The sequence below is a fragment of the Podarcis bocagei genome (assembly GCF_964188305.1).
Source record: "Podarcis bocagei genome assembly, chromosome: 5".
Classification (NCBI taxonomy): domain Eukaryota; kingdom Metazoa; phylum Chordata; class Lepidosauria; order Squamata; family Lacertidae; genus Podarcis; species Podarcis bocagei.
The window spans coordinates 30,439,523-30,464,350 of record NC_138129.1 but is presented as its reverse complement, the minus strand read 5'-3'; the positions used below and the strand labels follow the sequence as shown (position 1 = coordinate 30,464,350).

At 41.8% G+C, this 24,828-nt stretch overlaps 1 protein-coding gene across 3 annotated transcripts in view; it reads left to right on the top strand.

Annotated features, from left to right (window-relative positions):
- Window positions 1–24,828, top strand: part of RALY (RALY heterogeneous nuclear ribonucleoprotein) — a 212,689-nt gene that overhangs the window by 22,345 nt on the left and 165,516 nt on the right. Inside the window, exon 1 of one of the 3 annotated variants that reach the window (XM_081196677.1) lies at window positions 12,644–12,760. The exons of the other annotated variants lie outside the window; for them this stretch is intronic. The gene's annotated coding sequence lies outside the window, so the exon portion shown is untranslated. Of the gene's footprint in view, window positions 1–12,643; window positions 12,761–24,828 lie in introns of those variants that run through there. 3 annotated transcript variants of the gene reach the window in all.

The following is a 24,828-nucleotide window of genomic DNA, read 5'->3' as shown; positions in this document are numbered from 1 at the left end:
CTCACCATCACAGAGATGGTCCATAATACAGAACAGGTATCCATGGAGTAACATGAAATGACGACTTTGAAGTGACTGCCAAAGACTTAAGCCAGGCCATGATTCTTGGTGCATATACACAGTCAATGACAGTCCTCTGCCCTTACATTGCATTTCCTTTACTTTATTGCTTAATTCATTCTCTTTATTGTCTTGGATGCTCACAAACCAGGCTAATCTGTCACTCCAAGGTCTTATCCAAACACCCTAAAGCCAATGGAAAACGTCTCACTGATAATAATGGGCTTTCACATGGATACCCTGCTTGTTTCCAATTGCACAGCAACACCCTTGATCGACAGCCATGACAGATAATAGTACGCATCACTATTAGATAGAATGGGAAGCTTGCACAGAGCAAGATGAAATGATAGTCCCAGGGTCACACAGCAAGCTTTTTGCAGTACTATGAATCAAACTTGTATCTCCTAAATCAAAGCTTCTGGTAGAAAGTGGTGAGGGATACTGCATAGCGATGTTGTAAAGCCTTCTGTTTTGGGTTTCATTTTTAGCATTCCTCCTAGAGCTGCCATTTCCCACTGTCATCTTGTGTGTACATGAAAAGGACCAGGCAGCAACATTATCAGGCATATGCCAAGGTCCATACCCCACAGGATCCCACTGTCAATTCCTGCAGGCCCCAATTCTGCTCTTCCTCCTTTTTTTTTCAGTAGCTGTTTGCTTACTCGGAGAGAGCAGCTCAATAATCAATGACAGGAGCAAGGAAAAGGAGCAGCAGATGCCTCTCTACTAACCCTCTGCTTCTGGACTGGTCCCAGAAAGAGGAGAAGTGAATGGGTAGCAATTACTACAGCAAAGTCAGGTCTACTTAGCGAGGAGATTCGGTGGGGGGGGGAGGGCTGTGTCATAGTCCCATTGCTGAGCAACAGTATGCAGAGCTCGGTGGAGCGTGAGGCCAAGCAAGCAGAAGATACGAATCTCTGAGATATGCTTGGCAGAGTCTTCATACAAAGCCAAGTCTGTTTTGAGGGGTGGGAAAACAACAATCTATGTAGTCAGCCAATGCAGAGATCAGGGAGTCCGATGATCATGAAGCCAAGGGTCTGAGCAGGAAACAGCAGGTTAGGACTGGGAGTCACAGGTGTTGTTTCCAACATCTGACTGCTTCTGAGAGCTCTGTTTAGGTTGAAGCCAGCTGGTTATCATCAGTGGCAGCTGGCTATCAACAGTGCCTTCTCCTCAGTGTCCTTGATCAGCAGCAAATGGAGTCACTCACCCTTCTTTCCCTTCAGGCTGCTATTCAGCAGGTGAAGCTGACTCCTGGCCCATTATAGGCTGACTGAGGACATCTTACCCAAGGATAACAAACCCCTAACAAACAAACAAACAAACAAACAAACAAACAACTGGAGCTGGCACTGAACATAAACATCCTATAGATATACAGCAGTACCTCAGGTTACAGACACTTCATGTTATAGACGCATCAGGTTACAGACTCTGCTAACCTAGAAATAGTACCTCGGGTTAAGAACTTTGCTTCAGGATGAGAACAGAAATCACACAGCGGCAGCGGGAGGCCCCATTAGCTAAAGTGGTACCTCAGGTTAAGAACAGTTTCAGGTTAAGAACAAACCTCCGGAACAAATTAAGTTCTTAACCCAAGGTAACACTGTATGGGAAATGAGTGGGTTGCAAAACTTCAGAATAAAAGAGTTAGAATATGTATTGATTTTCGGGTTTCAACAGTTGTATTTTCTAGCTCATCCTGTCTCAGGCTCAATGCAGAAAACACCCTGGTTAAAGGAATCAGTAGCATTACTGAAATAAAGCAGCTAGGCAACACAACAAAAGGCAAGGATTGTCCTTTTCAATACTTTCTTATGACATTAAAAAACAACCCTGTGAGAAATATGAAATAAAATAAGTGAAAAAGAAGAGAAGAAAGTACAAAACCAGCAAACAAAACCAAAGTTCACAGCTGTTACCTCATAAAATAAAATACATTCTCAAGAAACTATATAGTGACTTAGATGTTGCAACAAAAATGACCTGACACAGAAAGAATACAAAACAAATGTTAGGAATAAGTCATATTTCATTAGGACTTGCCATCCCTATGATTGGCCTATCATATAAGTGACAGATGGCCACCAAATGGAGGCAAAATCCACAAGTTTAGCTGCACCCTGAGATACTCTTAATTTATCAGTAAATTTCTCACAAATGAGAATACAGTAACCTTACTTCACTGAACCCAACAATTATTATCTTTAAATTTAAATTTAAAGCAGCATCACTTTTCAGATAGGCAAGAATGGCAAATGCATTGGTCGCAATCAAACCCAGAGTTAAGTATGATGCAGGCATAGGCAAACTCGGCCCTCCAGATGTTTTGGGACTACAACTCCCATCATCCCTAGCTAATAGGACCAGTGGTCAGGGATGATGGGAGTTGTAGTCCCAAAACATCTGGAGGGCCAAGTTTGCCTATGCCTGGTGTGATGAAACCCCTATATATAAATTATTGAGTTAAAATTCAAACAGAACTGAATTAAAAATTGCCCCAAGTTCCAGTAAATTCACGTTCATTTCAACCAGAAAGTGTAGGAATTGTTCTTGTGTCATTTTTAAATGAGATTTTTAAAAAAACAATTCAGTGAATTGGTGGATATGAATTAGTTTATTCTAAGCACTAGCCGTAGAGCATCTACTTTGAATGCAGAAGATCCCAGGTTCTATCCCTAGCATGGTGAGGCTGGGAAATGCCCATCCCTGAAACCCTAGGTAGCTGCTGCAAGTCATTGTAGACAATGAAGGGCTAGATGTGCCCATGGTCTGACTCAGTGCAAGACAGGTGCCTATGCTCCTGTGTGTCTTTCTGGAGTGGAAGGCTGACCTAGGGCCCAAGGAAACGGCAATGAAACCAAGTAGTTTTAAGAGTGTGTGACAGAGATAGGGGTTGGGTGATTAATAGATCGTGTTGCTTTATGCAGAATAATAGTCAAGAAAGCTTGATGTCCCGCAGATCATGGACTGGAGGCCTGCATTTGCAACCCGGTCCCACCAGCGGCTCATTTCTGCCTCCAGCGTATCTTGACTTGTGGGATTTCTTCTGCTTCATTCATTTTTACTCAGGGAATGTTCCTGCCAACACCCTCAGCACAGTAGAGAACATGCCTGCTGCTGGCAGTGGTATAAATCAATGCAGCTCTTATCCCCCGTGGCATCTTGGATTCCTTCCATAGCAAAGAGGATTTTTTAAAGCAGAGCTGCGGCCTGTTCCCTGATGAACAGGATCCTTGGCCTGCAGGGCGGAGGAATTAACTCCATCCACATTCCTATGAGTTCGTTTGTTTGTTCAGCTTTCGACATAACTATGTCAGTTGCGTCCACAACCTGATACATAATGCAGGGAATCCTGAGCCTTTTAGCAGAGATGAGTAAGGCTGGTTGCTTTTGTTTGCGTTTCGTTTTTAATTATCAACCATTTTTCAGGATGAAGAAATAGGTTGTCACAGCTGCATATATTCCTTGCATGTTTTGGTTCTGTTGTTGCCAGTGATCATTTTTTAAAAATACTCCAAGATGTTGCAGGGTGTGCATGCGGTTGTTGTTGTTGTTGTTGTTGTTGTGTTTTTCTATAAACTTGTCAAAATGTCAATTCTAATTATACCTAAGTGGTTTAAGGCTAGAGGCTAAAGGAGGCTGTTGATAACATTTTGCATGAGTCATAAAGGCTCATGTATCTTTTCCCGTTATATTTCCTGAATATTTTCATCAAAATGGCAGCTACTTAGGCTTAAATGAAATCAAGTCTGCTGTGACTGTTTTCTTTGATAACCACAGAGAGCTTCTCAGAATTCAGAATCCTACGCTGCAGCCACATTAGTCAAAGTAAGAAAATGGGGGCATGAAATGTCCAAAAATGGAACACTAAGAGGAGGCTAAATTAATGCATAATTAGGAGGTTCTAATTCTCTCCACAAACAAAGAATGATCCTGATATGAGCTCTGTGAACAGTACACTATCTGCATGGCTCCATCCATTCATTTCCAGCCCACAGATCATTAAAGCAATTATAATTTCACAGAGGTTTGATCAGCAATTGATTTCTTTGTGATAATTCAATTTAGAGGCTTACTTCTTCGCGGGTAGAAAATGACAGGCGATGAAGTGTATAAATCTTTAGCACTGTCCACGGATGCACTTGAAAGGCTGGCATGGGGCCAGGAAGGATTCACTCTGCAAGAGGTCTTCCGCTGACCTTACGGTTGAAGCGCCAGGCACTTTAGTGCTTAATTAGAAATTGATCAATATGGGCCTACCACCAAGATCTCCTGGAGCAAGGCAGGAGCAGAACGCAGAGCTACTTAATAGCAGCTTCTTTTTCCGTCATTGGGAGGAAGAGGGAGAAATGCTGAGCCTTCCAGAATTCCATTAGTATGAAAAGTACATGGGGATGTCTGTTGATAATCACCAGTTATATTCTGCCCTCTATTCAGATTAAGCAGAGAAACAGTATTACTACCACAGCAACAACAGCACAAGAGTGTTGTATTGCCTGGTGGAACATTTAAAAAACTTCCCTATACAGGGCTCCTTCAGATGTCTTCTAAATATTGTATAGTTACTTATTTCCTTGGCATAACTCCATACCCACCAACATTTCTCCAATGAAAATAGGCACATCCTAAGAAAAAGCAGGACATTATGGGATCAAATCAGGAACCGCGATGGCTTCTGTAAAGCCGGGACTGTCCTGGAAAATAGGGACACTTGGAGGTCTGTGGCTAAGACCTAGACTGTATGGCTCCCTTGAAGTCCAGAGGTCAGTCTCTCTGTCTTGCTGATAAAACAGGAAGTAATGTGCTAGAAGCCTTGGTTCAGTAATTTCCCCTTCTTGCCTTTGATTTGGGAGACTTGGCAGGCAGAAGAGATCTGAAAATTCGGCCGCTTTTTTGTTATTTGTTAGTCAGAAGCATGCAAACCACAACCTGGCTGGACATGTCCTTGCAGGCAGTTTCAGCTGAGCATCTCCATGACTGAAATGCATTCAGCAGTTACAAATGCCGTCCCCTGGCAATACTTCAGCTAATGGACAGTGAAATAAAACCCAGCAGATTCCTGCCATGACAACAGAGTTCAGCATCCCATGATGCCAGTAGTGTAAAGCTTGTTTCTGTACTCAGGGCAAGACTGCTGGCTGTTTACTGGCCTACAGAAATATGCCACTGAAGCCTCCAAAGGCATTTTGGCACCAGATTCAGTAAGTCATAATAAGATACAAGTGGCAGAGAAATAAAAGGAGGGAAATAGCCGCATGGAACACACTATGTTCTTTAAAAAAAACCAAAAACCTTTTATTCGTTTTAAAGTGTCCCCCCAAAAAAGAGGGAAGGGGAAAGAATTCTCACCCCTTAACAAATTTTTTCCCACCAAATGCAATATTTCACCTACTGTCTGAATTACAAAAAGTTTTTAAAATCGACGTACAAAGATCATAGAAAGAAGTTAGTTAAAAATTATATCCAAAAACATTTTTAAAAACTTTATTTTCAAATTAATACATTGGAAGATAATGAGACTCAAAAGAGAAATGGGTATTTTGAGGTCCACTAATACAACTGGGACAAGTAAGGGAAGTCAATAAGCACCACTAAGTATCATCAAAGTCTGCTTTGTTGGATCACAATGTTTAAAACAAAGCACAGTGTGTAATAAAAACAACAACACAAAAAATTGTGGTGACCCCAATTCAACAAAGACAATTGGGAGACATTGAAAAAGCCAGCTTTCTGAGTTTGCCACACTCCCCTGTTCCTAATTAAACAGCATGAACAGTGTGATAATGGTAGTTCACTGAAACCAGCATGCAAGGCCAGAATGTGTTCATTCTTCCTATTATCTCTTAATAGGTGGCTATACAAAGGACCTGCTTTTTCTCTGCAGGTCTAACAACTTCTGCATTTGAATCCTTTTTATCTTTTTTCTGCACTGGTTGAAGATTAGAAACTCCATATCTTCTTTCGTTCCACCTTCTTTCATGTCCTAATATAAAAAGAACCCATTCAGAAATGGGCAATAGAGGTTCAGTGACATCATCATTTGTTAAACTTCACAACCAAATTAGTTTCTCAAAGGTGCATTTAGGTCCTACTTGTGCAGTCCTTACTTCACTGAGTAATATTCAACAATGAGAAAGGAAAGTGGACTTATTTGTGCCTATCGGCCTACTCGAGTGTTTTATTAGCCAGTTGAATGGCTTTCCGCCAACTTCAATGGGACCTTTCTTTGGAGATCACTGCTGAAGTGAATTGGCCACTTTGAATACACTTACTGAATTGAAGTAGCCATGTGCATCAGTGTTTAGCCAAACAGATGGTCCTTTCAGGTTGTCAACTTGCTGCTTCAATATTCGGTAGAGAGCAAACTTAATAGGACTTCAGAAGCACTGCCAAATAGTAGTGAGGATGATAAAATGCAAGTGAAATCTTAACAATGAACTTTCTGAAACTGGAAAAAGCAATTCATTTTCAGTTTGAATATGGTGATTGCAAAAGCCACAATACAAAACCCATAATGGAATTTTATTGTGGTGCTGTGCCTCCAGTCCTTTCTGAAAGCACTCATGCTACAAGCAGTCCCACAGCCCATTATCTCACTAGTGCATTCTCTCTTGGTGTCAGATGCTCCATGCTAATTTCCCCAGCTTCTTTCCTTCTGAGCACTCCAAGGGGTTGAGGAACCTTTGGCCTGCCCGATGTTGCTGAACTACAACTCCCATCAGCCCCAGCAGGCATGGCCAATGGCCAGGAAAGATGGGAACTGCAGTTTGGCAACACCTGGAGGGACAAAGGATCCCCACACCTATTCTACTCCAAAACTACCTCCCCATAATTTTACAATCAGCCTCTACTTCAAGCTCCATCTTATTCAGAGGCCAACTTGGCCTCTGTAGAAGGGGAAAGTAGGAGTTTGGGGAACACCCTTCCATGGACTGCACTTTCTCCATTTCTTCTGGTATGGTAGAAGCAAATGTTTTCATTTATGTTTGGCTTGTTTCAAAAGCAGAAGCTTTTTGATGAGCAGTGGATGCTTTTTGTCGCTGTTTTTCTGATTTAGTTTTCTGCTTATGTATTTTCTTTTTGGATTTGTTGTTGTTTTGAATTTACGGTATTGTAAATTGATTTGGAATATTTTCTGGTTATAAAGTGGTGTAGAGGTTTAGTATATACATGCAGTTAAGATATATATCCAGCTAAGTCATGCTCAGTGTAGACCCATTGAAATCCCCTTTGCCCTATCACTACTTCTTCGTGAAGAAACAATCTGAGCTGTATGGCATGATTCCTCTTTCTACATAAGAAAGGTGCTGGAGTACAAAATCTAGGTGCATTGAGAGTTTTGCTGCCTGGAGTCAGTTCTTGATACTTGCCACCAGCAGCCCACACATGAGTGCATTAGGAATGCACAGGGCTACTGCTAAGCTCACAGCCAGAATGTGCACATGGAGAGGCACTATTCGTTTGAATCAGCAACATCTAGCTGTGAGGGCGGCAATGGCCCTGGGCAGTCTGAGGCACTCATGTGGAGACCACCACGACTGAAGCAGCCAGCTGTGTGAGCATCTTCCTATTCCTTTCTTCAGACAAATACTTGGTTACTAAGGGTCTGTTGGAATGACTGACAGGTAAAGGAGGGATCTGTTTTAAATTGATTTATATCTTGATTTTGTGGGTTCTGACCTGTTTGAATTTTGTCCACATAGAACTGCCTCTTGCATCGACTGCCTGCATTGTTGCTTTTTTGGTTGTTTTTTAAAAATTAAAAATAAAAAGGCCAACTAATTATATGCAAAATTCACGTATGTTGTACATATTGTTGTTTAGTCATTTCCGACTCTTTGTGACCGCATGGACCAGAGCACGCCAGGCACTCCTGTCTTCCACTGCCTCCCGCAGTTTGATCAAACTCATGCTGGTAGCTTCGAGAACACTGTCCAACCATCTCATCCAACCAACATATTATATGTTGTACATATACTATGTATTAAAAAAATCAAGCCCCATGTTTCTACAGGATACTTTCATTAAAATTGAGTATTTTCGCAGTTTTTCACACAGTTACATGCATTCTTGTAGCCATCTGTTCACTTGCTGGTTACTTTAGGAAATCTGGGGTGCATAGACACATAATATGCATACTATAAAAATGCATGCAATGTGTAAAGATTTCTCTTATTTTTAGTGGAGGCAGTAAAAAAAGAAAAGAAAAAGGCTTGCTTCTTTGACATAGAGATTTTCAGAAAAGTTAATCCCTAACTAGAACAATGCTACAACAGTCTGAACTTACTTTGTTATGTAACATCCACTCATATGCACATAATTTTAAAATGTTTTTCACCCATCTAATCTCTGTTAGCGCTGCCAACAAAACTGCCTAAACTGCCTTCATCAGTTTGCTGCATAGAAGAAAGAGCTCAGTACCACAGAGTCTTATGCTGGTTATGCAGTGCTGCCCTTGCTATCACTTTGCTGGAATAAGGAATTGGGTTATAATTAATGAACTAGGTTACAGTAATTTAGGGAAAGAAGACATTATATGCACTGGAATATGCATTATACCTTCACTGGAATTAGAACCCCATCACACGTGTACTGTGAATAGGGCTTCTGAGAAAATCAGTTCTTTTGCAGGGGGGAAGTATCCTGTTCTTTGCAACTTAATAGAAACAGCTCATTAAAAACAAACAAACCCCTTGGGTTCAACTGTTAGAGCTGCTTGGGATCTTCTGAGCCTTGTTGCCTTACATTCACCAGGCATGAAGTCACCTGACAGAATTTTGCACGTGTCTAATCACACAGGAAACTGAGCAGACCTGAAAGGGCTTGATTCTAGGAGGCTGACTGCTAGTTATGCTTTGAGGAAGCCTCTACAGAAGTGTGTGTGTAACAATGGGTTTCTTACAAGAGTGGAATAAAGTGAGGGCACATGTAAGAAGTTACAGTAGGAATTACACTCCTCCCGAGCTGCAGATATGTGGGACTGTTACATGTCACATGTCTGTTTACATTCCAGCACAGATGGCTGGAGTCCCGTGAGTGGAACATCCGCTCTGTATTGCTTTTGTTTTCCCTCTCTCCAAGAACAACAACAAGGACAGACGCCATGTTTTTCTTTGTCCTGATTTATGTATAATAAATGCGTAGTTTAGTATAGTATCCACGCCTCAAGCCTGATCTGTTGTGTGTTTACTCTGCTGAGTAATGTGTGCTTGTGCACAGCTGCACAAGTCGCAGACGAACGTTGGAGGAGGATGACTGATGGATCTCCACAGCGGCAAAGCTGAGAAGGGAGACGCTCCGGCTGGGGCCAAGCCAGCTGGCTTTTCATCCCATGGTTCTGACAGGGATGGTGGGTAGCAGTGGCGTAGCGTGGGTTGTCAGCACCCGGGGCAAGGCAAGTAATTTGCGCCCCCTAACCCGTGGATTTGCGCCCCCTAACCCTAACCCCCAGATGTTGCGCCCGGTGCGGCCGGCCCCCCTGCACCCCCACGCTACGCCACTGGTGGGTAGTGAGGGAGCTGACATCAGAAGTCTCCATTGTTGGGCATCTGCTGAGGCTCATTTCCAGATAAAGGGGCCTGCTGCCAATATGTAGCCTTGCTGTTCCTTTTTCTTGTTGCTTCTCCCGCTGCCATCTATTCAGCTGCCCTTCCTGAATGAGCAAGTAGTGAGAGGACCAAGGGAAAAGAATAACCTTTGGCTTTTCTTTCCAGGAGAGGCCAGCGAATGGGTAGATCAGGGAGAGATGGTCAGCAGCAGTAATGCGTCTGAATACCAGTTCCTGGAAGCCACAAAAAGCAAGAATGCTCTTGTCCTCAGTTTCTGCTTGCTGGTTTCCACAGGCATTTGATTGGCTGTTATGAGAACATGATGCTGGGCTAGATGAGTTATTGGCCTGATCCACCAGGCTCCTCTTATGTTCTTATGGATGCACTCTTGGAGGAGGAACCACTAGAAGCACCATGCCCAGGTGCTCCTCAAAAACCGGGCACTTGCAGCAGGGGCAATGTTGGAATAGCCTCCCTGCAAACTACTGTAAACCTTTCTCCCATTCCTCTTTCTTGACTCTCCCTCGAATTTCCCCTTTCCCTAAAGAGTTTCCTCTCCCCTCCCTCAGCTAGGGAGGGAGGAGGAATTTGGTTCAGCTTGTAGTCAAAGGTGAATGTACCTAATTCATACTTCCTGAAACAATTCATAAGTCATCCTTTGAAATTTGGACTTTTCTGAATATTACAATGTAGCTCTCCAACCAAGTAAGGTGAAGAAAAATGGATAGGCTAAAGTGTGCATAAAGATGTATTCTATGAAAGGGGTTAGCTTGCAAAAAATGTTTGCATTGGGCAAAATTTAATACAAAAGTATATGAGAAATTGGTACAAAGATACTGATAAATTTTCATGAGGACTTTCTGAAAAATAATCACAAAGTGATGTGGAATTGTAGAGAACCGAACTGGAAAAATGAGAAACAGATTTCCCCATCCCTGCTCATAACTAAACCTTTTTCCTGCCTCCCCTAAGCTGTTCCTCATTTTGTTCCTCTCTCACAGAAAACACTGTCATTTTTGAATGGAAAATGTTATACTGTGATGTATTATAAATAGGGTTATTATATTTAAATTGCCTGTCTTGTGAACCACTTCAAGCACAATGTACATGTGGGAAATATGATATACAAATAAATTAATTGACTATGACACTCATACTATGGGCCGTATTCAGCTAAATAGTTCTGCAAACATAATGATTGGTTCTAGTGCACCAGGGCTTCCCCTGCTCTCCTACCCTCGTGCCCTTCCCAAATCTGCTCTGTGGTTGGGGAGACCCCAGAACAGATTTTTTTTGGGGGGACACACAGAGGGGGAGAATATGCCATTGCCCAAGGAGAAATTCTTGAGCTGATGGAACCAGTGACTTAGCGCTATTTTGAACACATCCCAATGACTTGACTAGGGATCCTTTTGGGGGAGGGATTTGCTGCCATCAGAAAACAGTGTCTGTCAGCCTCATTATGCACTCTGAATCCACCCCATTGTGGGGCTTGGTGTATCAAAACCCACAGAGTTTACATTTATGCTGGCATTGGAAAGGCTTCAGAGTGTCTGTGTATGTGTGTAAGAGAAAAAGAGGGGATATATATATAAATATAGAGAGATAGAGAGATAGATAGATAGATAGATAGATGATAGATAGATAGATAGATAGATAGATAGATATAGATTAGATATAGATATAGATATAGATATAGATATAGATATAGATATAGATATAGATATAGATATATAGATATATAGATATATATATCGCCTATGTGGTTTCCCCAATTCCGCAAGATGGGATTGTTTTGGAAGGGTAAAAGGCCACTTTCTCAAGTGATGCTGCAGCATTTACTGAAGACAACAGAAGCCCAGGCTCTTAGTCCCTAGCACTTGTCTTGGTCTACTTAGTAAGCACCTGTGTCCCAAGCCCAGCTTTCATCTTGTCTTTTCATGTTTCTTGTTTACATAATTAGTGTTGCTCACTTAGTATTTAGATGTATATTTATGCAGCCTTTGAAGGCCTGCATGAAATTGAACTACAGGAAACCGTACACAGGTTTTTATTTCTAAATCAGTGGGCAGGGAGGAAAGTTAGCTAGGAAAAGGAACAGTAAGTTCAAACAAAAAGCACATCTTCCTAGATAATTGCATATGGATGCAAAACCTTTCAAACAGAATGCAGAGCATAGCATCTCAGACCTCCTAGACTAATTTCTAATTCAAACAAATGAGGTTTTGACTTTTCCTCACTTTTCTTTACCCTGAAAGCTCATGTTGATTTAAAACATTAACAGCTGAGGACATAAGAAGGCACTTTCTTTTCCACTATGTATTTGTCACATGCAGCGCTCTTTCCATTCTGCTGCAGTTCATCTTCCACCCCAAACTACATTATTCAACTCACTGCCCACTGTGGCGAAATTATGTAACTTATTAAATTGCATAGATGAGGTTGACATTATTCCATCCTGTTCATTTCAGTTGAAAGGAAACACAATGCAAGCAGTGGCCTAATCAATTCTGTATTGTTTGCAGACTGACTGCAACAACACCTGCAAATACCAGTTGTAATCAGTGGATTGACTTCCATTGCAAAGATGGGACATCTAAAAAAAAATTCAACCATTTCCATTCCTGTTTCCCTTTTCACCAGAATTCTCCAACAATCCTACTTACAGTCCAGTCCTAGGCATGGTCGTCCAGCTGACCCATTTATTAGACATTCATCTTAAGGGGAATTGCTGTAGCTCAGTGGTAGAACATCTGCTTTGTATGCAGAAGGTCCAAAGTTCAATTCAAGCTTCTCCAGGTAGGGCTGGGAGAAATTCCTGTCCCAAACCTTGGACAGCTGCTGCCAGTGAATGTAGGCAATACTGAGCTCAGTGGACCAATGGTCTGAGTAGGTATAAGGCTGCTTCCTTTGTTCCTGTGATTTGTTTGCACAGAGTTTGCAGGGAGGTTATAAATCATCCCTGCTTATGGACCATTCATTCTTACTTGTTTTTGCAGTTAAATGCAATTGCATCAAGCAATCTCACCCTTTCCAGTGCATCCCTTCATCATTTTAATTGTGTAACCTGAATTTGCTGGTATGTAATTGAATCCCAACTGCAATCTAAGGACAGTCTGGAAGCTCCCTCTGTCAACTCACAAGTAAGCCCATTTAAGTTCTTAGGGATTTATATCCCTAGTAAGCATGTTTAAATACTAAGCCCAAATGTTTGCCTGCAAATCAGTTATTGATTGGTTGGCATCCATCTGTCTTGGGAGGCTATGGAAGAGTGCATCTTTGAGGGTGAAGTCATACTGTTGGAGAGTTACGGTGCCTGCTGTGGCCGGAGAGACCGATATAGGGGAGACATGTTTTGTTGCAGTTGGGGCAAATGAAGTCATTTGATTTTGCTGGTGCAGGTGTGCTATGATGTTTCCTCTTTCTGAGCTCCTCCCAGTGCTCATTTCCTCCTCTGGTCACTGTTTTGGATACACAACCTGACTGATTGTCTCCAGGTGCTGCAGTCATCTGCAAGGGACTCCCACGTGGCAGAGTTAATGTTGCCAGTCTTCATATCACATTTTCAGACATCATTGTAATGTAGAGTTGGTCTGCCCCTGGACCTGCTGCCGGAAGCCAGCTCCCTGTAGAGTACATCCTTGGGGATCCTGCCATCTTCCATTCTGTGGACCTGACCAAGCCAGCAGAGATGTGGCTGAGACAGGAGTGTGAACATGCTGGGAATATGGGCTTGGGACAGCACATCTTTGTTTGAGACTTTATCCTGCCGTATGATGCCCCAATCCTTCCTGATATAGTGCATGTGGAAAGCACTGAGGCATCGCTCCTGGCAGGTGTAAGTTGCTCACATTTCACCACCATGAAGCTGTGTGCTCATCACACAAGCCTGGTAGACCTGCATCCTGTCTTGGTCGTAGACATCACATTCTCCCATGGCCTCTGGAAGAGGCAAGCCATTGCCATAGCTTACCTTGCCAATGTGCTTGTCCAGCTCAACATTGATGGAAATGTTGCTGGTTATGGTAGAACCAAGGTAGGCAAAATCGTCTACCACCTCAAGTATGTGGTCACCAATGCTGATGTGTGGAGTGCTGGCAAAATCCTGACCTCAGTCTTCATCAGGCTGATGGTAAAGCCAAACCCCAGGTAGGCTTGGGAGCCTGCAAATCACTACATCTTGTGTATAGAAACCCACCATTCACTGACTGTAGAACATCAGTGATTTTCTCCTCTAACATCTCGAGCAACAGCAAAAGAATCCCCATTCCATGTTGGTAGGGAAGCTTTTATCTTCACACTCTGAAATTGTTGCCCCCTGCCAGCTGTTTTGCTAGCCTGCTCTTTTATGCCTTGTTCTGTAAAATAACATGCTTATTTGCAGCTGTGCTCCTGGACCAGGTGGGGTCAGTTACAACACTGACAGCATTCAGTTAAAAGCCACATGCCTGCACATCCTTGCAAATTTCAAGTGCATACTATGAAGCATCAATCACATTTTTTTCATATCCCTTGGCAATGGAATTCCAAGGCTATCTTTTATTTTTTTTAAAATTGATATGTTTCACTCTGGCTTTATTTTAATAAACAGAGCCCTGTGAAATATAATTTTATTCTAAAGATGGAGAACCTATTTCATGCAAACCATGGTCCTAAAATAGAAGCATGCCTCAGCAGACGTCTGTTTTCTCTGTGTCTGTAGCTAGTATGTCTTTACCAAGGGACCAAGAGCCCTCCAGCTCTGCACCACATGTGCCATATATATAATGCATTGGGAACCATTTTGCATTAGGTATTCAAGACTTAAGTAATCTGAACAGCTGTTTTTGGATTGGAGGGCTTTTGGTTCAATCCCCAGCAGGGACGTGTTCCTTCTTGTTGTGGAGAATAGAGCTGTGGCTTTGCTGTCAAATTCTATATAGGACCTTGAGTGACATATTTGGCAGCTGCTTGCTGTGTTTTAAAACTGTTGCTTTTGAAGGAAGTGGTGTTGCTTTAAGACTGGCATTGTATGTTCCCCTGTGCTTTTATATTTGTAAATAATTCAATAAATTAATACTGATTATAGCTCTGACCTGAGAAGAGTTCATGCCACTCTGAAGAGCAGTCATTCTTGTTAAAACTATTTTGTTTCCAAATGCTTGACTGGCTTTTAATCCAGGCCAATGTTCTCCTTCTGCACCAGCTAATCATTCATTTCCAAGGATCTGGGACACAGTCTCTCAGCAATGGTACAGCAACATCCTTTTAATAGCCTAAATGGTGTGTGAAGGGCACATGAAAGGTTCCACAATCTCTTGACCATCTTAGTTAGCATCAGACCATTGCCTTCCAAAGACCGTCTGGTCCAAATTTGATGGCAATTTACAATGAAGTGCTACTGCTCTGTTGGAAGGTCATAATGGGTTTAATCCAGCACAGTGCTGCTGAGTGTCTTGTCCAAAGGCCTTGGAGTTCCAGAAAAGACAGGATTAGTCCTGAACATCTAGTGTCTTATTATTCTAGGATGGAACACAGCACCCAGTCTAATCAAGCTGCAAAGCAGTATTTTAATAGCGGGTGAAGAATCAATGAGAATATAATGCTTTAGTACTCAGGGCTGCTGTTTCCCTAGAGCGTGTGGTGAAGGAAAGAGGATTAATAGTTCCACCACCTAATGTAACAATGGAGAGTTTCCGAGCATGATAAAATGAGCAGAAGTTGTATAAGTGATGCTCTCACATTTTAAGAACTCAAGATCAAGCCAATGGCTGATGAAACCATTCTTTGAAACTATGTGTTAGTGAGAAGTGGAAGAACCATTTGCATTTGGGGCCAGCTGCTCATAAAATTACCTTGTGGACAACAGGAAGATAGTTTTGGCATTGCAACTTGGGTACAAAGATAGAACCCCTGATTTGGGTGATACTAAGTGAGGAAATCATCTGTTGTGTATGGCTGAATAGCTAATGCTTTAGAGCATTTTTCATGGAAGAAAAGCTACCTCCAGGGTCAAGAGGCGGCATGCCTCTGAATACCAGTTACAAGGAACCACAATTGGGGAGTGTGCTTTTATGCTCAGGTCCTGCTTGTGAGCTTCCCACAGGCATTTGGTTGTCCACGGTGAGAACAGGGTTCTGGGCTTGATGGAAATTTGGTTTAAGCCAGCAGGCTCTTCTTACTTTCCTATGCTTTCTTGCTTGGGTCAGGAATGGAAATGAATAGTTTTTGTTTAGATAAGTAAGTTTTTTTAAAAGCCAACAAGGGCAAGCTGTTGCTTTTGGAGGAAGTGGCGTTCTTTAAGATGGGCATTGTATGTTCCCCTGTGCTTGTATATTTGTAAATAAACAGATACAGTGGAACCTCGGAAGCCAAATATCTTTGAACTCAAATGTTTCGGCTCCCAAATGATCGAAACCTGGAAGTGATTGTTCCGGTTTTCAAACGATTTTCGCAAGCTGAACATCCAGCACAGCTTCCACGGCTTCTGATTGGCTGCAGCATGCTCCTGCAGCCAATCAGAAGCTGTGCCTTGGTTTTTGAACTGTTCTGGGAGTCGAATGCACTCCCGGAACAGATTAAACTCGAAAACCAAGGTACGACTGTATTATAAAAAGATGTCCAGTTCTCTCCCACCATACATGTAAACTGACCCTTTGCAAAAGGGCATCCCCAGAACTCTCTGCCAGCTGAGGAGTGACCTAAGCACGGAACTGTGAGCAAATATAATTAAAGAAGGTAAAATATCTGGCACATTTGCACTGAGCTCTGTAGGTTCTTGTGGTTCTGTAAGACCCAGAGTTGTTTGTTGTTTAGTTGTTTAGTCGTGTCCAACTCTTCGTGACCCCATGGACCAGAGCACGCCAGGCACTTCTGTCTTCCACTGCCTCCCGCAGTTTGGTCAAACTCATGCTGGTAGCTTTGAAGACACTATCCAACCATCTCGTCTTCTTTCCCAACATCAGGGTCTTTCCCAGGGAGTCTTCTCTTCTCATAAGGTGGCCAAAGTATTACTCATGAGTAACTCAAGGAATCCTTTTCCTCCTTTCCCGATGGTTCCTATCTCAACAGTGATGCCAAGACAGCTGTTGCAGGAGTCCACATGGCAGCATCTGACTCCTAGCTACTCTTTTTACAAAACAAAACCCAAAGCACTCAACTTCTGCTACATCATATCCTTCAAGATCTAGAAGCAGAACAAAGAGCTTAAGAACTGGACCAGTAATTTTCTTTGGTGAGATCCTGTTGCTCTAATCACAGGAACAGAGAAAATTGGCTTATACATTATAGTGGTCCATGTAGCTCAGTGTTGTCTGCACTGGCTGGCAGTGGCTTTCTAGGGTTTATAGTGGCCTGTGATCAGTAGAACCAACTAGCTCTTGGTGCTTGGTTGTGTAGTTCTTCAGAAAGCATGCAGTTGAAAATAATTTTACTTAAGGAAAAGTTCTGTGTCTTTATGCATTTGAAAGATGACACACACAGAGACACATACACTGCAGGGACAGTGGAAGCAAGAGCTCAAAGTGGAGCTCATCTTTCCCCTTTCTCCTTCTCTTTTGCTGGTGGAAATGGCCATAGATCCATGGGTTTGCCACACCACTTGGAGAAAAAAAGGAAATGGAGGTTATCAGCTCATTTACTTTAAAGCATTTCCCTCTCTTTCTTCCATTCACAGTGTCAAGCATGCTTTATGCTGACCAGTGTTATTACTCCCTTTTGGGGGTGGGCGGGGGGCTTAACATGAAATTAACATATTCATTTCCATCCAAATAATGTATTACTAGGGGCTCCCATTGCATAAACAAATGATATTACTCTAGGCTAGAGAAGAGACAGAATTAGTTGTTTCAGAAAGGCCGGATGAAGGTTAATAAGATTATTCTGTTTGATGCTCATGGGAGGACTGGATATGTAAAAGCTTGACTCTAATTGCCATTGTTAGCAGTGGACTTGATTTCCTCTGCTCATACATGCTTTGCTGCAGCACTGATAGCAACAGCTGAGACTCCAAGAAACTATCTGCAGTCATGGGGTACCAGAAATAAAACCCAATCCATGCATCACAAATCAATACTAAATTGATCTTCTCCCCTCACTTTATGAACCAAAGTGCAGTGGAGGCTAAGATGATGGCCAAGGAAGCATAGTCATGTTATGGATAGGAGGAGTACATACAGTTCATTCTCATTCCATACAAAAAAATAGCAGGTAGAACTCATGTGTGTCATAGTGTGCCTCTGCTTGGGGTCAACAAGGAAGAAGAGGTTCAGGTTCAACATGTGGAATTGGGTAAACGTTTGCCTGAGACCCTGGAGAGCCTCTGCCAGTCTAAGTTGGAAGAGGTTCAGAAAAGGGCAACCAAAGAGGTTGGACTGACTCCCCTATGAGAAAAGGGCTTTATAGTTTAGAGCTTTATAATTTAGGGAAAAGGTGAGTAATGGCAGATTATGCATGGTCTAGAGAAAGTTTTTAGAGAATTTGTTTTTCTCTCATTTTGAAAATACTGAGTGTTTAAAGATTAAGGAAAGCAAAAAAAAAGTACTTTTTCACACAGCCCATAATTAAACTATTGAATTTGCTCCCATGAGTTGTAGTGATAGTCACCAACTTGGATGGCTTTAAAAGAGGATTAGACAAACTCTTGGTGGGTGAGGCTATCAATCATTAGTCACAATGGGTATGTTCTGCCTCCAGCGATGAGGCAGTATGCCTTTGAATTGCAGTTGCTGGGAATGCCAAGTTGAGAGTGTGCTCTTGTGAAAACAGGAAGCTGGACCTTTGGTGTGATCCAGCAGAGCTTTTCTTGTGCTCTTACGTAGACAATTCTGGAGTAGTTGGACAAGTAGTATCTGGCCTGGAATCAGGCAGCTTCTGATGTTTCCTATCTCCTGCCATTCCTCACCTTCAGGCTGTCCACTCCCAAAGCTCCTCCAGCCTAATAGAAGTGGCTGTTGGCATTTTGTTACACACATTTGTATGCAGCACCCAGATTGGGTGAATTAATAGTCTTCCCCTCCAATTCCACCATGCACACCAGACTATTAGACTAGAAAGTTTGAGAAACATTGTCTTAAAGGAATAAGAGGAAACCTTTTTTATTGCTGCAGATCTCAAGTGCATCAAAATTTGCAGGTATTCTGACTTCCCTGTTATGGAAATTCTAGTCTCAATATAGTCTCTCTTTTAAAAAATAATAAAAGCAAGGCTTCAGAGTGTGAATATTCCATAGTGTGCTTGAGAAGAGCCTGGCCTTCTTGGCCAAAAGGTCATTCCAATTTGCACAGCTGAGCTCTATCATACCTTTACTTCTCCTTCTCCCATTGCCAGTCGCTTGGGGAGCTTGATCAGTATTTTCTCTCTGAAGATTATGAATGGGAAAACGGTGAATAGTGTAACTTTGATTTTAGTTCTGCTTGAAGTTCAGAATTTGTTCTCAAAGCCACATGCCATTATATTTTCATCCAAGCCAAGGCTCTTTTCTTTCACACCACGTTCTGCTCAGTGATCTACGCTAAAGATTAAAGTGCATCATGTAAAACTTCTTTGGGTCAATTTTTGGAGGTTTGTCTGACATCAATAAAGCAAAATCAGGAAACAGCCAACTTAAGCATCACCAGGCAGTCGAAGGCAAGCTAATACCAGCTGCGGCATCCGACTGCCAGATAGCTTGTCAGTCCTTTCCTAACCGAGAAATGGTCTATTGATTCCTTCTATCAGTGGTGATACAGTACCCATTTTTATAAGCACTCTAGTCTCAGTCCTACCAGAAGGAAACTGTTATAGCAAGACACAAACTCCATGAACCAGATTCTGCAAACAGGGATGGGAATTGATACGCTACCATGTCTGAGTGACATTTTCTATTAATAGGTGTGGGGGATTTTTTTGGCATTGCTGTTTACTTTAAAGTTGCTCCTGTGGAAATTGAATGACTCCCCCCACCCCACGCTCTCCCTAGCTGAACTCATATAAAACTTAGTCTTATGACATACAGAGAGTAGTTTTTTGCTTTTCTTCTCTTCAGAGTTCTGCTTCTGCCAGAGTCTCAATATGGAACTCTGAAATACTGTGAACTTAAGGGTGGGGAAAAGCACAAAAGGATTGATTTTGGAAAGTTCTGTTTACACTACTGATTTATGTTGGTTTGTGTCACTTTTAACAGTCATAGTGTCACCTAAAGAATCTTGGAAACTGTAGATTGGTATGTTGCTGAAAGCTTTACAGTTCCAAGAATTACTGAGGAACAGAGAATGTCTATTAATTCAGTTTAAGTCTTAATAGTGATTAGGGGATTGATTGAGTCTACACTTAAAAGCAAACCTGCCTAAGGGCTTAATCACACTTACTTTTTGCCTCACACTTCCTAGGTCCATGCTTTCCCAGTCCATGTCCAAGCACTTTTCGCTGCTTTCCCCAGGAAAACCTGATCTTTATCGCTCAATCGGAGCAAACAGCTTTCTGTGTTTTCTGTGGATTGTTGTTTCCTCTGATTCAGCAGCAAAGAACAGGTTTTCATGGGAAAGCGTCATGGCAGAGGAAAAATCTGTTGTACACAGACCTGAAAAGCCCAGACCTGTGCCTAGAAATGTGGAGTAAAGGTAAGTGGGGATGAGCCCTAGTTCACAGTTTCTAAAATAAGATGCAAACCAAAACACAGCCATCCTTCAAAATTCACACTCTTCCAGATTTTGCAACGCAGGAGAAAAATCCATCACTGTAAAATGTGCACAAAAATGCATATACAGTGGTGCCCCGCAAGACGAATGCCTCGCAAGATGAAAAACTCGCCAGACGAAAGGGTTTTGCGGTTTTTGAGCTGCTTCGCAAGACGAATTTCCCTATGGGCTTGCTTCGCAAGATGAAAACGTCTTGCGTTTTTTGCAAGTTTGTTTCCTTTTTCTTAACACCGTTAATACAGTTGCGACTTGACTTCGAGGAGCAACTCAGAGAACGCGGTGTGGTAGCCTTTTTTGCGGGTTTTGGTGATTTTTGAAGCTTTTCCAAAACTTTTCCGACACCGTGCTTCGCAAGACGAAAAATTCGCTAGACGAAAAAACTCGCGGAACAAATTAATTTCGTCTTGCAAGGCTGTATTGGTGTATTGGTGAAAATAACACACAAAATGCATTGTATTATGGATATGGCTTTGCAAAAATGTGTATGGGGGAGAGAGAAATGATACTAAAATGCAGATAAATTTTCATGAGGACTTAAAATAAAATGCAAACTGATGTTGAAATGTGAAGAGCTGAATTTAAGATCAGAAAATTAAGAAATGGAGAGAAACCCATACTGGCAGATATGCCCATCCCTAGTGAGGATACACCCTAACACTAAACTGCAGCAAGAACATTAATGTTTAGAATGGGTGTTGATGATAGCTGTACCAATGCAGTGCCACAGGTCATAGTGTTCTGCCTGCATTCCTGGGATGCTGCTTAGGCAGATGCCAAGATTGAAATTCTTACTATGCCCATTGTTATGTACTGAAGTTCTCACCCTGGGCCAGCAGGGGGATACTGTAGATAGTTATGCAAATAAGGGATCGAAAGTGACGTTCAGTGATTGGATAGTTTTAGAAAATTGTTACAGTTACGTTGTAGTGGAGCTCTATATAAGCAGGCTGACTGAACCCTTCAGTTCAGTTCTGTTCTGGCCTCTGAATAAACAAGAGCTGTTTGAAGAATCGCTGTGTCATCTGATATGTCCACCCACAACTTAACACCCATTTCTTTCTTTTAGGTAGCATGACTTTTTCAAACAAATACTATTAGTAAGAAAACAGCATTGTAAAAACCTCTTTGCATACAACCTGGATGCAAACAGATGCCCATAGTCACTTACGCATGCGAGTGAGCAGCTGTAAAGTCTACAGCACTTTTTTTCAAGCTGCACACTCACAGAAATCATAATGGGTGTACATGTGCATTACCTCACTTACACTTAAGCAGTTGTCAAAGGTTACATTATATACCTGAAGGGAAGCACGATTGGACAAAACAGCTCTGCTCTCAACCTCCATGTGTTTAACTTAATGTATGCAAATAGCGACCCTTTCATACAGACATAGGGTCCTTTTCAGGCAATTGAGAACTGAAATGCCATGCATACAGTTGTATGTTGTGTTGGATCAATGCAAATTAAGTGAATGGGTGGTCAGGAACAAGGATCATATGTGTGATCCTTCTTCCCCTCCTCTGTGTGTGTGTGTGTGTGTGTTTAGTGTTTTATTATATATTTACTGTTTTAACCCACCCAAGATGGGGTGGGGTATAAGTTTAATAAAATTAAAGTGCTTCTCCATATGGTTGCAGACCTGATCATCACAGGTTTAGATTACATACATGGGCAAAGAGTGATTCATAGACTTTATGTGACTTAGAACCTGAACTCCATTATGCAAGGCTTGAATCTGACACAGATTCACAAAGGAGCAGAAGACATAAAAATATAACGCTGTACAAACTGCCCCTCCAGGGTGACGTGGCTGTTAATGTTTACTCTGTTGTGCTATGATTGTAGGCAATCAAATACTGGGGGAAATCTGATGTTTCGCACTTTGTTACACAAAGCTTTTGGATTAGCAGGCAGTTGACACTGTACCTGTCATGAAAACGCATTTCCAAAATTACAGTAAAGCTTTTAGTGGCCTTTCTCCTCAGCTTGGATGTTCTGTCCTCTGGCAGGGTTATTACAGGTCGATATTATATATAAATCAGACTAGATTATCAGTCAGTATTAGAAGATCCTGTGTCCTATAGTGTTGGGCTTTGCTTGTGACAGGTGAGACTTAAGATCATTTTCACAAATGATGGCAAAGGTGTTTTTTGAGTATGAAAAACATTACCTGTGGTCATTGCTGACGTGGTATAGAAAGTGGAAGGGGTTTGTTTTCAAAGTGAATCATTGTCGCAGTCAAATGTTTGAGGTGGGTTACCATTGCATGGATCTCATTCCTAAACGATATACAGTGGTACCTTGGTTTAAGAACAGCTTAATTTGTGAACAACTTGGAGTAAGAACGCTGCAAACCCAGAAGTAGGTGTTTTGGTTTGTGAACTTTGCCTTGGAATAAGAACAAGTTTTGCTTCTTGTTGAGTGTGTTCCATTTGTAAATTGAGTCCCCTACTGCTATGGGAAAGCACGCCTTGGTTTAAGAATGCTCTGGTTTAAGAACAGACTTTTGGAATGGATTAAGTTCGTAAACCAAGGTACCACTGTATTCTTTACAAATTGTTCGATCTTTGAGAGTGCAAAGTAGGGGAGTGCTGCTATGAATGAAGTGAATGACTTTCAGTAGACTACTTAGCACCACTTCTCATGCCACTTTTTCCATCACAGGAAGCAGTAATATAAACAGTAGCCCTTGTTCTGCAGCTCCTTGTCCAATAGGGTTTCCATCTATCCAAAATACACTGGACAGTACACTGAGGACTTTCATCAGAGGACATCTTCTAAGTCTCCACCTCTATGTGCTTTTCAAGGCTCAGGTTAATTTTTCAAAAGTGTCCAGGGGGGTGGTACCAACAGCTCAGAACTGTAATACATGAAAGGACCGCCTCTCCCCATATAAACTGTCCTGAACTCTGCATTCATCCTCTGAGGCTCTTCTTCATGTGCCAATGGGCCTTTTCTGTAGTTGCTCCCCATTTGTGGAATGCTCTCCCCAGGAAGGTTCACCTGGTGCCTTCATTACATGTTTTTAGCTGCCAGGCAAAAAACGCTCCTCTCCAACCAGGCCTCGGGCTGATTAATATTCTACAGCCTTTTAAATGTGTCTTTGGGAAGGGTGGGTTATTGTTTTGCTATTTTGTTTTACTTATTCATTTGTTTTTATCCTGTATTTTATTCTGTGAACCATCCTGAGGTCTTATGATGAAGGGTGGTTTATAAATCAAATAAACAAACAGATAAATAAGCAGCACTCACTGAAAAATCCAAATGTGTGCACAGAACTGACAGGGTTGGAGAACTCTGACTATACTGAGCTAGACAGACTGTTGCTCTGACTGCTTTGTGGCTATGAATGCTGTACCCATAGAAGCTTGCCTGGAAAGGCACTCTGGTATCTTTTTTCGTGCCAGGCAAATACTTTGTTATTTGCTCAAGGGCTGAAGCATGTTGAATGGCTTGTTTTAATTGTAGTTTTAAGGCTTATTTGTTTTTGTGTTTCATATCGTTTTACTGTTTGAATGTTATTATATTGCATTATTCTTGTAACTGCATGCTACCCTAGGAGCTTCAGAGGGAGTGATTCATAAATTCCCTGGATAAATTAACAAAAATCACTATATAAGGAATGAGGAAAATGAAAACTGTGGGTCATTTCATGTAACTATGATTATTGTAGTAATATCAGATGTGAAATGAATTTTCATTTATTAAATTAAACTTTAGAGTAAATTTATTTAGTTTTAATTAAATTTATAGCATACTCTTCCTTCCAAAGGAGACTAGTGAGGCAAACATGCAAGCAATGAAACAATTAATATATCTAAAAACTTTAAAAAAAAACAATTCTAATACAGAAACAGACTGGGAAAGATCTCTACTTAAAAGTTGTGTTGAAAGAGGAAAGTATTCAGTAAGCACCGAAAATACAGCAGATGTGATACCTGTTCAATATTTAGCCTTTTGGGGCAATATGTTCCACTGAAATTACTGGTGCATTCTTGCCCAGGCAAGCACATTATGTGACCCATGAGAACAGCAAAATAACCAGACTGTACAATGGCAATGGGATAAAATCAGGCAGTAGAAGGCAAGGTAAGGGTTGGCATGGCATTGGGCCCCAGGACCTTTAACTATTTTTAAAAGTCCTACAGAAACGTGGGCATGACAATTTTGCCATAAACTCACACTAGAAGTGGAGAGAGGAAGAAGGAATGTCTACCTGTCCTTATGTCGGTGAACTCAGGATATGCCTGAGTGCCTTTCAGGAGGCTGGAAGTTCCAGCGTCACCAAAGTTCATCATGGAGGGTGTCTGGTCATATTAGAGTTATGCTGATCCTTATCCTCATGCTATGATCTATGGAGATAAACCATACCATAAGTTCAGAGTCACATACACCTCTTCACAATAAATTTTACTTATGTGCAGTGGACTAGTTTCTGCACACACTCCTCTGTATCCTCCAGGGGTGTGGCCTGGAAAAAATGGATGTGGCCTGGAGAGAATTCTTAGAACCAAATAAACCTAGAGGGTCACATTTGGCCCTGGGCCTCAGGTTT